The sequence below is a fragment of the Thalassophryne amazonica genome, chromosome 11, assembly GCF_902500255.1.
Source record: "Thalassophryne amazonica chromosome 11, fThaAma1.1, whole genome shotgun sequence".
Classification (NCBI taxonomy): Eukaryota; Metazoa; Chordata; class Actinopteri; order Batrachoidiformes; family Batrachoididae; genus Thalassophryne; species Thalassophryne amazonica.
Genome location: NC_047113.1, coordinates 27,944,604 through 27,958,934, shown reverse-complemented (window position 1 = coordinate 27,958,934; position 14,331 = coordinate 27,944,604). Strand labels below are relative to the sequence as shown.

At 40.8% G+C, this 14,331-nt stretch overlaps 2 protein-coding genes across 4 annotated transcripts in view; one reads left to right on the top strand and one right to left on the bottom strand.

Moving 5' to 3' along the window:
• The window catches only part of wfs1b (Wolfram syndrome 1b (wolframin)), a 73,327-nt gene extending 62,329 nt beyond the window's left edge, over positions 1-10,998 (top strand). The window contains exons 11-12 of the mRNA XM_034181040.1: positions 2,408-2,413; positions 10,987-10,998. The gene's annotated coding sequence lies outside the window, so the exon portion shown is untranslated. The remainder of the gene's footprint in view (positions 1-2,407; positions 2,414-10,986) is intronic.
• LOC117519800 (serine/threonine-protein phosphatase 2A 55 kDa regulatory subunit B gamma isoform) overlaps positions 1-14,331 on the bottom strand; it is a 77,767-nt gene that overhangs the window by 9,495 nt on the left and 53,941 nt on the right. The window lies entirely within an intron of this gene.

Genomic DNA, 14,331 nt, shown 5'->3' with positions numbered 1-14,331 from the left:
ATATGCTGTAGACCAACAAAATCCTGGTCCAAAATTGAGTGCAGAGTTTTTCCTCCTATTTACTATATGCCCTTAGGTGGTTTTGTAGCACATGTACATTCTGCTTGCATACAGAGGGATGTACATTAGTGCTCATCCCCACCATTAGTTAAATGTGTGCATTAGTTCATACTGCAGTTAGAAGGAGCTACTAACTGGAAAGAACATGGAGAGACAACAATGCAAAGGATGCACTGACCAAGGACCATATGCCTGTAACTTCACAGAAGAAGAATGCCACTGAAAACTGCTTTACGTGCCAGGCTATAAGTAGGGATGAGTACACCACTATCCATATCTGTTCAACCGTCTAAATGATCTGTATCTGTACTGTGAGCGGGCGGGGCCTAAACCGGAAGTGGGCGTGGGTTAACAAATTGGGTCGGGCTTAAATCTGTACATTATTTTAAGCCTGAAATTGCTATGGATTGATTAGAAGTTGCTGTATTTATTGTTGATTTGAAAACTATTTACAGAACAGCCTCAAATTAGAGATTCAAATCAATGATTTTGATCACAAAAGTAAGAGAAGAGTTTACAGAACAAGTTTTATGAACTTAGAACATGAATATTCTTAAGTGTATGAATAAATATTTACAGAGCAGCCTCAGAATTGAGATTCAATGTTTTTGATCACAATAGTGAAGGAACTATTTTACAGAACAGCCTCAAATTAGAGATTCAAATCAATGATTTTGATCACAAAAGAGAACTATTTACAGAACAATTTTTTATAAACTCCGAACATGAATATTCTTAAGTGTATGAATGAGTAACAGAACAGCTTCAGAATTGACACTGATTATAGTAGGAAATTATGAACTACTAAGTATGCAGGAACAAGAGTTGTCCTACTCTGGGGGAGGTGATGGTCTAGTGGTTAAGGTGTTGGGTTTGAGTCCAGAAGATCATGAGTTCAAATCCCTGCCTGACTGGAAAATCACTAAGGGCCCTTGGGAAAGGCCTTTAATCTCCTATTGCTCCCGGTGTGTAGTGAGCGCCTTGTATGGCAGCACCCTGACATCGGGGTGAATGTGAGGCATAACTGTAAAGCACTTTGAGCGTCTGATGCAGATGGAAAAGCGCTATATAAATGCAGTCCATTTACCATTTTACTCAACACAACTTTCTTTTTTTTATTATTTTATGATCAAAATGTGATTTCTTTTGTCAACTATTTATTTTTACTACCTAACGTTCTTGGCATTTTTTCCCACACAAAGTTAAACAATACTGATTAAGGTGTCTGTGCATGTGTGTCTGTGTGCATGTGTGTGTGACTGAGTGAGAGGGAGAGAGTAGGTTGTTCTAAGACTGTTTATTTTTTAATGATCTGTGTGAACTTGGTGATTCATGCAAACATCCAGTGATGCAAATAACAGGGAAATAATATGTTAGCCTTGTTCACTGTATTCTTCTCAAAAGCACCACATTCAGTACGAGCAAAGATTTCCAACTGACTTTATATTACCAGCCAAACTAAAAGTAAACAAACGGTTAAAAAAAAAAAAAAACCAGAGTGGAGGCAGTGACTGACACAACATGAGCCGTTTTCAGCTGTCTTGTCAAATACACCGCCTACATTATGAAACACGTTCACCAAGTAACTTTAAATACCATACAAACCAAAATAGAGGTGAACTGAAGAAAACCTAAGGAGTACTGAAGAGAGCAAGAGAGGTCAGTCAAGCCAAGCACAGAGAGAGAGAGAGAGATCAGTTCCCGTCTGTGTGTATGTGAGAGGCTGCAGAGAGACGTGTCTGTGTAGGGAGGGGCAGGCGCTGTGTGTGACTAGCCAGTCACAGAGCGTGAAGACAGTCAGTTACCCAATGAGGATTTTCCTTCAGCACAAGCACAGATAATGACGAGTTTTACTCATATCATGCTCATGTTCATCAAAAATGCTTTATCCATACCCAATACTCATCTGAAACAAGTATCTGGCTCAACCCTACAAAATATCCTCATAAAATCAATAATAGTGGTATTAAAGCAAACAGAGCTCTGGTATCAGAATAGTATCGGTATTGGCAGATATCCAAATTCAAGTATCAGGACTGGATCAGAAGTGAAAAAGTGTGGATCGGTGCATCCCTGGTTAGTGCCATTTTATGCATCACTTTGTGCATGCTTTTATATCATTCATATAATTGCAAACAGGTGGATGTGTTAAATGTTTATCAGTGTGTCGCTGATGTGCACATCACTCTGATGACTTTTTCTTTTAACACGATTAACGGTTCCCTGCGTCACCTGTACATGTCGGACATGACACAATAGGTGTAGAAACGTGCATACGCCAGCCAGGATTTTTGTGTGATGCCCCGCACATGTCCACATTTTGATACTTCTGATCATGAGCGTGAAGACAGATGTACGCCACGTTTTTGTGTGTACGCATGCTCTGTACAAGAGGCCCCTGTCCTGCCAGTTTTACATTAGTCCTTAAACTAATCACAGTAGATCAGCTCAGTTGGGTGTGTTCAGTTAATCGGCAGCTGACTGACCAAAGAAACACTCTGATCTTAGTTGTGGGACAAATGGATAATGTGGAGTACTAAAGGTGCTAAAGACCAGGATTGGGAAACACCGGGCTAAACCGTCTCATTTCAGAATGTTTTATTTCTGGACTCTGCTGTATTGGAATACCTGGAGAGTTTTGTGAGACACTGAGAACACGTAGAAGTATTCAGACCCTGAACTGGGACGCAGCCACAATCCAGCTATTTAAATATGGATATTACTTTGGAAGTAGACTTTCTGAATTCTTCTCTTTTTATGAATGTCAGAAAACACACTTGAAAGATCAAGAAGTATAGACTGAACGACAAGAGGACTAAAAAAAAGAGGATGATATTATCATCCTCTTTCTCAGTGTCTTAGCATCATGATCAGCCACTGACTGGCCAGGTATATCCCTAAAGGCATCTTCTCCATGTTACCAGACACATTTAATCACACCTTCCCTGGCACAGAGAGCAGTGTACCCTACCTGTTGTTACAAGCCATGTGTGACTGGGACAAGAGGTACTTTCTGCCATTCCATATGGATGATACCTGTCTCCCAAATTGAAACAAAGATTGTTTGCAATGCAAGGAGAAGAGCATCTCCACCGCCTTGGAGGAACTCAGCACAGATGCTGCAGATCCCTGCAGCCCCCCCAGCTGTTACACAGCCTTTGTGAGCTCACTAATATTTGGTGGTTCAGAGTTGGCTGGAGAATCAGCCACAAGAGAACCCTGGCAACAGAGATGTCTAACATCCCAGCAGGAGGACGAGCCTCATACAGTTGGTCAAAGTAACCAGCCTAACGTAACAGCACAGCAGAGCCATCTGTCAGGACTGAACCGTTATCTCTCATAACTGCAGTGGATTGTGCAAGTAGGTTAAGGAGGATGAGGGTCACTAGATCACAGATGGGGTGTCACCTAATGACAGATACCACTAATAAACTGCTCTCTGTCCACCCAGAGACAGTCATAGTGCCCTGTCCAGCCAAATATACAGTTTACCTATAATTAGTATGACTATGCAAATTAGAAAAAGGTGAAGATCTTTGAGCAGCAAAATCGTTTCATGCCGAGAAAGAGAACTACAGGTGCAATGTTTGCTTTGAAAGTACTGGGAAGTATAGAGAAGGTCAGGAGTTGCACTGCGTGTTTGTGGATTCAGAGAAAGCTTATCACAGGGTGTCAAGAGAAGAGTTGTGGTATTGTATGAGGAAGTCTGGAGGGGCAGAGAGAGAAGGATGGTGAGGATGGAGCCACCGGGCAGAAGAGGAAGAGGGAGGCCAAAGAGGAGGTTTATGGATGTGCTGAGAGAGGACATGCAGGTGGTAGCTGTAACAGATGAAGATGAAGGAGACAGAGTAAGATTTAAATGATTGATCTGCTATGGTGCCCCCTTAACTGGAGCAGCCGAAAGGACATAAAGAATAACACCTGATGAAAAGAATAGAACTTAGCACTTAGATGGTCTTTGACCTTCAGATATTTCATTAACATTTTTTACAGTACAGACTTTACCTTATAGGTATTAAAAAAGCACAAGTAACCATCATATAATTATTGCTGTTTTTATCTTGACAACGCATGCATATAAAAAAAGAGCACCGCATGTGACAAAATGATTTGTACCACTAAATTAAATTGCAAAATACCTGTGTAATGGGTCATTTGTGTACATTTAGATTATTAAAATAATACATATATATCTGGCTGTTTTGACCAACTTGGCTGAATATTTATCATTTTAACACTAATAAATGTCACAGCTACAGCAAGCAAATATCTTGTTGAAATAGCTCAGCATAAAATGCTAACTTTAAACTATGTTGCCGTTATCTTTGCTCAAAGTATTACGTTAGCATCATCTGAGTTTAACTGCATCGCACCACAGTCCCACCTAGCGCTCACAGAAAGAAGTGAAGCTACCGGAAGTGTCAACGGCGGCCATCTTCCTTCACCCGGAGCAAGCTACCGAGTTTGTGTACTGTTGGAATGGTAACTGCCCCATCCCCTTGTTGTTGTTTTTTTTTTTTTTTAACATTGGTGACGTTGGAGCCAGCAGCCTGAAACCTGCTCAGTCTGCGTTGGAGACCCATAGAAGACACACAAACTACACGGAGCTCCATTAAAATTACGAAAATGTCATCCTGGTCATATGCAGACACAACTGGTAATTTAATTCTGCTTCTGATCTCTTAATGTGATGGTTAATTTGAACAAAAAGAAAACGGTAATGCTTATTTATTTTTATTTATTTATTTATTTATTGTCAACAGTGTTGTGCTCATCTGGGATAACTCCCTTCTTTATCACCAAACATTCTGCTCCTTAAATGTACAAATTAAACAGCAATACAAACACTTTAACTTATTTTAAAAAGCCAGAACTTCAAAAACTTTCCCTACTCTTTTTCTTTATTATTGTAATTTACTTCCTATCACTTGCTAGCTTATAAATAGTGAAAAAAAAGTAGCACTGGCTGTTTTCACAAATAAGTTTAAAAAAAAAAATCAGGTAATTTTGTTAAATTTTCTCTCACTTCTGAATAAACTGTTTTTTTTTTTTATTTGTTTACGAGTTGCACATCATTGGACACTTCCAGTACTTACTTGTCGTTGTGTGTGTGTGTGTGTGTGTGTGTGTGTGTGTGTGTGTGTACATGTGGTCATCTTCAGTGGCAGGCTTACGCGATGATGTGAGACTGCGTCATTTTTCAATGTTAACAGCACGGACAAAAATGTACTTATTTAAAAGCTATAACAGAGTTTCAGCTTTTTCCACAGCGTTATTATTAGAACGCAAAGCCCTGGCTCTGTGAAAGTTAATGTTTTGTGAGGTTATAGATGAATTCCTCTCTATAATATCACACAAATTATTCACATTTACTGGATTAAAACCAGGTGAGTCTCTGCACTTAACTATTCCATCTCTTTCTGTCCGTCTTTCCTCCTTGTTAAAGATAAAACAACATCCAGTTTGTCCTTCTCACAGCAGTAAGCAGCAAATTGAAAGTGTTTAACTTTTGAAGACCAGTGCCGTCACGGTGCGCAGCTGCCACACTCACAGCCAGAGGTGGTGAAATTTTTCTGCCAACCTAAAAGCGTCAGATCCACTTTACAGTCTGCCGCTTACAGTCAACATATGACTGCATCATGAGTGAACGCTTGATGTTAAACCAACCAAACTGATCCATTCTATCGTATCTCTCTCCTCCGACAGTGACCCACGATGCACCACCTGCTCCTTTACCATGTGAGGTGTATGGATCCTCTCGTTACCTGGTCCTCGACTTCATCGGTGAAGGACAGTTTGGCAAAGTGGCCAAATGTCGCAACATCGATACAGCTGCCACCGTGGCTGTTAAAATCCTGAAAAAGGAACAAGCTGCTGAGAGAGAGGTAGATCATCCACCTTTTTTTCCATTGATAATGATTCTAAGGCCTTTAATGATGTAATCTGACCTCCTGACTGTTAGTGGTGTCGTTTATCTGTGTTACACGTCCTGTTCTTTTCAAGCAGTTGGCCATGCTAGAGCCGCATCCTTCAGTTCCACGAGTGTTTTGAGGACCTGGGATGGACCTGTATGTCCTTTGAGATGCTGGACAGGAGTCTGGAAAAGCTGCTGGAGGACAAGGGATGGATGCCACTGCATCTCAAAGAGATCCGGCCAATCACACAGCAGGTATAAATGTGTTTTTGTTGACTGGAGACAATAATATGCAATATGCTTGTATTTATAAATGAAAGCAGATGACAAACAGCTCAGAATATTGAAAACTTTGATTTGTTCTTGCAGCTGCTGCTGGCGTTGGAGTCTCTGAGTGGTCTTTGACTCATTCACTCTGACCTTAAGCTGGACAACATCATGCTGGTGGACCAGCAGGCCGAGCCGTTCAAGGTCAAACTGATTGACTTCGGTGTGGCCTTCAAAGTCTCCAGTATTCCCCTTGGACTGATGGTCCAGCCTCTTGGTTTCAGGTCAGTTCAACCTCCGAAAATCATTCATTCATGTGTTTGCAACATCTTGATAAGTTTGAGATGTAATTCCGTGTTCATGGCTTTATTTTGACGAGTTTCATTACAAGACATCATTTAAACATTTTCTTTGAAATGGTTTGAAATGTTGACAAGACAAATCCACTGGGGGGTACAACAACCGTATAAGTGATGGTGATTGGCTAAAGAGTAAAATTTCATGGTAAGACAACCAGAGACAGAGGAGAACAGGAGTCTGCGCACAACATTTGCATGCGCGCACGCGCGCGCGCGCACACACACACGCGCGCGCACACACACACACACACACACACACACACACACACACACACACACCACAAGCATTTTTAAACTAGAACTACAGACATTACTTTCCCCATCACTGAGACAAATCCAAGTATATAAACATGAATGAGGATAATTTAATTTTAGATTTATTTGATGAGTTGTGGCCTGTTGACATACAATACATGTTCTAAAAAGTTCTAAAATATGTATTATATTTGATCTACTATTATAAACACAGTAATGATAATATCTACAAAAATATATCAAATTTGATGGGTGTCTTGTCTCAAATTGTCCCACAGCAACATTAAAATAGTGTAGATTAGAGTACAATGTTTTCTGTTAATTTATTCTAAGTGTCCATTTAATTCACTGAACATATTTAATATTCAGTTTATTATAAATAACTAAATGTAGAGCTGAATTTATATGTGACATTCTGTTGTTTATCACTCCAGCAGGACTGAATAAATGAATCATCTTTATAATCAGGGCAGAATGCTGGATTTTTTTAAAATGTATTTATTTTTTGATTGTCCATTGATGGTCTCTGTTTATTACAGACTGGAGACAGACATACTGATTCTTCTGTTCCATTGAAATGATCCATTAATCATCATTAATTCCACTCAAACACACAAGAACATTTGACCCAAACGCCTAAAACGTGAAAGGACACGGGCACATACTTGTTGGTTTACATCACTGCAATGGCCATCTCTGATTGGTCGAAGGGACATGTTACAGTTTGTGCGCACTGAGCTGTGGCTCTTATCACGTTCTGGAGTGAATGTTTGTGATTACGTGTAACTCTGTGGCGGAAATCCCGTTTTGGAAAATAATAATTTGAGACATGTCGGTGTTGTTCGATGCTGACGTCACGACGGCGTGTTTTTGACATTTTTCAAATGGAAACAAACTCTTCTTCTGTTTTCCTGTGCTGCTGTCTGATAGAAGTTTTCTCATGTGGTTCTTATTTTCTCCCCTCAGGGCTCCAGAAGTTACCCTGGGTCTCCCTCTCACTCAGGCCATTGATATGTGGGGTCTAGGCTGCATCCTGGTTCACCTGTACCTCGCAGATCAGCTGTATTCCGCTGATGTGACGGTAGGTGATCTCAGCACTGATGGTGCAACTGCTCACACATCATGGACAATCCCAAGTGGGATATCAGCTGATATACTTTTTTTTTTTTCCAAATAAAGGCAGTTGCTGACCTTCTGGACACGCCAGAGGACCGACTCATCAACAGTGCCACTGCAGAGACCGATGACTGCCACGCTCCAACATGGAGACTGAAGGTGTTGTACCCAGAAAATAATATTCTTCTAGTTCCTGATTACAATTTTAAAATTGGTAACACATTTATGGAAAAGTGTTTCAAGTGTTTTTTTTTGTTCCTTAGAATCCTGATGAATACGAAGATGACGGGGATCTGGAACACGATCTGTGCTGTCTGAACAGGCTGATTGATGTAGGTTTTCCAGATGATCTTTATTCCTCCAGTAGCAATATCAGTGAAAGAATGAATCAGGTTTCATCAGGTCAACATTCTTTACAATTCCAGGTCTATGGAATCGAAGACGACGCCGAGTACGAGGACAGGAAGGCTTTTGTCAGTCTACTGAAACAGTTGCTGCAGCTGGACGCCAGACAGAGGACAACTCCAGCCCGAGCTCTCAGACACCCGTTTGTGACAATGTCACATCTGAAGAACAGCAGCAGCTCTTAGTAAGTCCACTTGTCTGTGAACACAGAACAAACATCGCACACCTTCAGACATCTGATTGATCATTCCTGTGCTTTCCACAGTGTGACAGAGTCCCAAAAGATGATGAGTGTCTGTCCAGAGCTGGATCCAGCAGCTGGAGACAATGAGCTCTCGAGTGACGCATCTCAGGAAACTGATGGAGCTGCAGCTGGTGGGATCTTCAGTGGTGGAGCTGCAGCTGGTGGGACCTTCAGTCATGGAGCTGCAGCTGGTGGGACCTTCAGTCATGGAGCTGCAGCTGGTGGGACCTTCAGTCATGGAGCTGCAGCTGGTGGGACCTTCAGTCATCGAGCTGCAGCTGGTGGGACCTTCAATCATGGAGCTGCAGCTGGTGAGATCTTCAGCCATGGAGCTGCAGAAACTTTTTCTTCCACTGGTGGAGCTGCAGCTGGTGGGACTTTATTGACGAGGCTGAAGAAACTGTTTCCTTTTTTCAGGGTTCGGGAGACAAAGTATGTAATAAAAAGTCAAAAAGGAGAGATTGTCTTTCTGTGTTTTTTCTGTCCTCTTTTCATTAGGACACACAGCACACACATCAGCCTGAAAGCAGAGTACTTTGACATCAGAAGATATTTATAGAGATTGTGAATGAGCATACGTGCACGGTGACCATTAACTGTGGAACGCACTGAGAGTGAAAGGAGACAACTGTTATAATAACAATAATAATAATAATAAAAACACTTTACTGAGTAAAGTGAGTCAAGGTTAAAGTGGTTGATTTCAACATGTGGCACAGCTGCATTACGATGTCAATGCCAGCGGCAGACGAGTGGGATCCGAGTATGCGGTCCCCAAGAATAGGTTTTTGTCCATTTTTAAGTCAAATGTGTCACGCTGGTGCACTTTAATAGTAAAATTGATCAAAACATCAATGACAATTATGATCATCGTGGTCCATCAGGTGTTGAAGAGTCATAAAATCAAACTAAATGACACCCAAGTGGAGAAGAGAACTGAGGGACCAGATAAGGTTATGACAGGCATCAAAACTTATTAAAAACAGCTTATTTACAAGCTCGCTTGTGGAAATTTCACAAAGTTAATAACCAGGTCTTGTGCACAGTGATTACTTCTTCAAAACAAAACAATCAGAAATTAAATCATTTGAAAATTGATCAAGCAGATGCAAATGTTCAGAATTGTGGACAGACGTCTCATGACAGAAACAGCTCATATGTCCTTCAACCCAGGCTGCATGATAAGAACGTGTGTGTGTGTGTGTGTGTGTATATATATATATATATATATATATATAAATGAATAATAATAACAGCAAAAAAAGTCAGACAAAGCATGGTAATTTAGATGGTGTTTGTTGCACTTCACAAATGGTAAATAAATAAATATAAATTAACAAGAGCCATCTGAGATTTGACGTCCTCCCATCTGGATCTGGATAACATCCAAAATTCAGTGGAGTCTTCCATGGCCTAATATTTGTCTGTGGTGAAAGTTTTGTCAAAATTCGTGCAGTAGTTTTGACGTAATCCTGCTAAAAGTCAGACAAAGGTTAGACCTTACTTGTGTGAAGCGTCTTGAGGCAACTTTATTGTGGTTTGGCGCGATATAAATGAAATTAATTGACAAATAAACACCAATGATTTTACTACGTCCTTGGCCAACGTAATAAATTAAAAAAATGAGTACATACATATGAGACATTAAAGCAAACTTGGTTAGCTGTGTTGAACCAGTTTAGCTTTTCACAAAATAAAATCAATACTGAATGGATATATATATATATATATATATATATATATATATATATATATATATATGCATACACACATAAACACATAAACACATAAAATTATGTTATTTGGACACATTCTGATCAGCCAACATACAAATGTAAATCATGTTTCCTTCTTTCAGTGTAATTCCTTTCATAAAATAGACACAGCTTCTGTTTTTAAAAGTAAATGTTGTAAATTTGGTGTGTTCACATCATATTAATAAAGAAAAAACATCTTAGGCCATATTCATACAGAAGCACTGCGATGTTGAAAGGGATTAGAATTTAGTTTTAACACATACAAAGTTTTTCAAATCTACCTGTTAAACATTAAACCATCAGCGCAAAAATAAAATCAGCCACTTGCGGCTGTGCACCTTGTGCTTCATCAGGCATGAACTTGGTCAGATAACAAACAGTATGTTTACCTGCTGCCAGTTTTTAAAAAGAAATAAAGTAAAACCTATTTCAGATGTTTAATTACCTCCGCCAAGGAGGTTATGTTTTCGGTCGTGTTTGATTGTTTGTTTGTCTGTCAGCAGGATAACTCAAAAGGTTTTGAACAGATTTTGATGAAATTTTGTGGAGTGGTTGGAAATGACAAGTGATTAAATTTTAGTGGTGATCCAGATCACGATCTGGATCCAGGAATTTTTTAAAGGATTCTTCACCATTAGGGATAGGGGGAATTTTGACATTCTAGTTTCTAACTCCACAAAAACAAGGCAGAAAGGCTTGAAAAAAATTAAGGTGTAACATAGTCTAATGTTCTATCAAACAAAGTCTGGTGATGATCGGATCCGGATTCAGGATCTGGTGATCCAGAATATGCAAAAATATAGGGAAAATAGAAAATGTGTCAGTGTGAGGTGACGAAGCTAGAGATGCACAACTAACACTAAACTGTAGCTGAATCTGTACTGATTCAGTAAGGTGTCATCAGATTTGATGTAGCTTCAAACGTTATGGAGCTAGATCCAGAAGAAAACCGGCATTACGGAAAAATCGTTTTTATACAATAACCTTTCAACTAATAAAGACATAAAAGTGATTCCAAGTTCTAGTGGTATGTTTTCATGGTCAAGGATGTCAAATATAAAGGAAAGAAAAGTGTATGTAACATAGTTTTGGTTGTAACACTGAATTGTTGAATAGATCACTGTGCCAAGGAGGGAATCTCTTTAGGGTCAGTGACCCTATGGCCTTGGTGGAAGGTTTGCACTCTGAGTGCTTCTAGTTATTGTTCTATCCATGGTATTCAAGTAAACCAATGAGTAATTATACTGCGTTCTGCTGAACTCATTACAAACTACTTGTACCTGAAACCACACATACTCCTAATTTTTATCAGCATGTGATGATGGAGATTCCCTGAAATGGGGTCTTCTAGAAACTGTGCTTCCTGACGTCGGGTGTTAAACACCCTCTTGAGTTGTCAGTAGGCAAATGAAAAACAGGTTTCATAATCAATTTCAAAGGGTATTGATTAGGAAGAGAGGAAAATTAGGAAAAGTCTAAAAAACCTGAGTTATACATCAGAGGAGATGATGAACAAGATCTGTAGTATCAACGGATCAGGAGGAAGAGCTAACCCAGTCAATGAAGCGAGAGCAGCCAACACAAGGAGGCCCGGTCCAAACAAAACATGGAGACAAATCCTTGAGGGATGAGAGATTTTCGTTGTGAAAATTTGGACACTCTTAAAGAAATTAAAGAGGAGAGTGGCAAACAACGAGATCAATGACACCGAGAGGTGGATCGTAGAAACAGAGGAGTGTTCACAGGACACAGAAGATGTTCCACTCGAACTCCGGGAGCTACGGAAAGAGTTTGAAACGAGGCTGGTGGATCAAGAGGAACCGCTTGAGGAGGGAAAACGTCAGGATTCACGGGGTGAAGGAGGGAGCGGAGAGCAACGCCATCTGTATGATAGATTTTATGGCAACCCTTCTGAGAGAAAAGCTGGAGTTGTCTCTGTCCCTGCACCTCCAGACAGAGAGCTCACTGCTCTCTGCTGTCACCCCCCGAATTACCCACTGAGATCTATCGCGGTGAGAGTCACGACGTTCAGAAACAAAGAAGAGCTAATAAAGAGCATAGGCAGGAAAGAGGCTTCGTGTACAAGGGGCAAAAAGTGTTTTTGGACAACCATGGACACCTTCGCAGCTCCAGAGATGCTGAGAAAGTGGAAGGAATACACGGAAACAACAACAACAAAAACGCATTGAGAGAGAAGAAAATCTGCTGCCAAACACCATTTTCAGTGAGACAAGGGGTGTTTTAAGAGGGAGAAACCTGTGTTTACAATACGGCTGAAGAGACATGGCGAAGATGAGAAAAGAAGAGGTGGGGGGGGGGGGGGGTCTTTTATTGCATGAGACTGACCTGATGGAGAAGAAACATGAAAAGATTAAAAGAAATGGGTTCAATCAATACTGAGGTCATTGGAGAGGAGTGGATGTGATAATATCAGAATCATCAGACAAACAGGAAAGATACCTATTGATTAAGAGGAGGTTATAGGGAGAGATGGTCACTGTTCTCAGACTGGGTGTTTTATATGCAAATGTTTGATTTGATGACATCAGATAGGGGAGGATTTTAAAATACCTTTCCTCTCCACATATCAAAATACCGTTAGACTATGTTTTGATGTACAGTAAGATCAGACACAGGGTTGAAAAATAGGAGATTGTAATGAGAGGAAAATAGGGAATTTATATATATATATACATATATATATATACATATATATATATATATACACACACACACACACACACACACAAGGTCTGTTAGAAAAGTATCCGGCCTTTTTATTTTTTTCAAAAACCTGATGGATTTGAATCACGTGTGCTTGCATGAGCCAACCTTGAACCTTCGTGCGCATGCGTGAGTTTTTTCACGCCTGTCGATTGCGTCATTTGCTGGTAAGCAGCCTTTGTGTGAGGATGGGTGGAGTCTCTCATCGTTTTGTCTTTGCAAGGAAAATGGCGGAACGACTGGAGCAGCGCGACTGCATGAAATTTTGCCAGAAACTGGGCGACTGCCAGGTGGAAACCATTCGGATTATTCAGACGGCTTTCGGTGACGATCCTATGGGCATCACACAGATTAAGGAGCGGTACAACCGGTTTAAAGATGTCTGCACAACGGTGGAGAGCGAGCCACGCAACGGTGGAGAGCGAGCCATGTTCCGGTCGGCCATCAACATGCTGAAATGACCAGCTCATTTCCAAAGTGAACGCTGTGGTGATGCGGGACCATCGTGTGACTGTCCGAGAAATTGAGGAAGAGGTGGACAATTGGCACTTTTTCGGCACATTCCACTGTGACAGAAGATTTGGCCATAAAAAGGAGTGGCGGCGAAATTCGTGCTGCTGCTGATGGAGCAAAAGCGCCACCGTGTTGAATTCTCACAAGACATGCTGGACTCCGAAAAATGATGCCCACCTCTTCCACCATTCAGAAGATTCAGACGGCTTTCGGTGGCTTTTCAGTCGTGTGACTATCCGAGAAATTGTGGAAGAGGTGAGGCTTCAACACGGAGGCGCTTTTGCTCTGCCGTCAGCTTCGTGCCGAAGCTATTGGCATGAATTTTGCTGCAACTCTTTTCATGGCCAAATCTTCTGAACTTCTTTTGAACTCGTTACTTGTATAAAAGACACCTGTCCACACACTCAATAAATCACACTCCAACCTGTCCACCATGGTCAAGACCAAAGAGCTGTCTTTGGACACCAGGGATAAAATTGTAGACCTGCCCAAGGCTTGGATGGACTACAGGACAACAGGCAAGCAGCTAGGTGAGAACGCAACACTGTTGGTGTAATTATTAGAAAATGAAAGACACACAAGATGACTGTCAATCTTCCTCAGTCTGGGGCTCGATGCAAGATCTCGCCTCGTGTGTTAAGGATGATTCTGAGAAAGCTCAGAACTACACGAGACGACCTGGTCAATGACATGAAGAGAGCTGGGACCACAGTCACA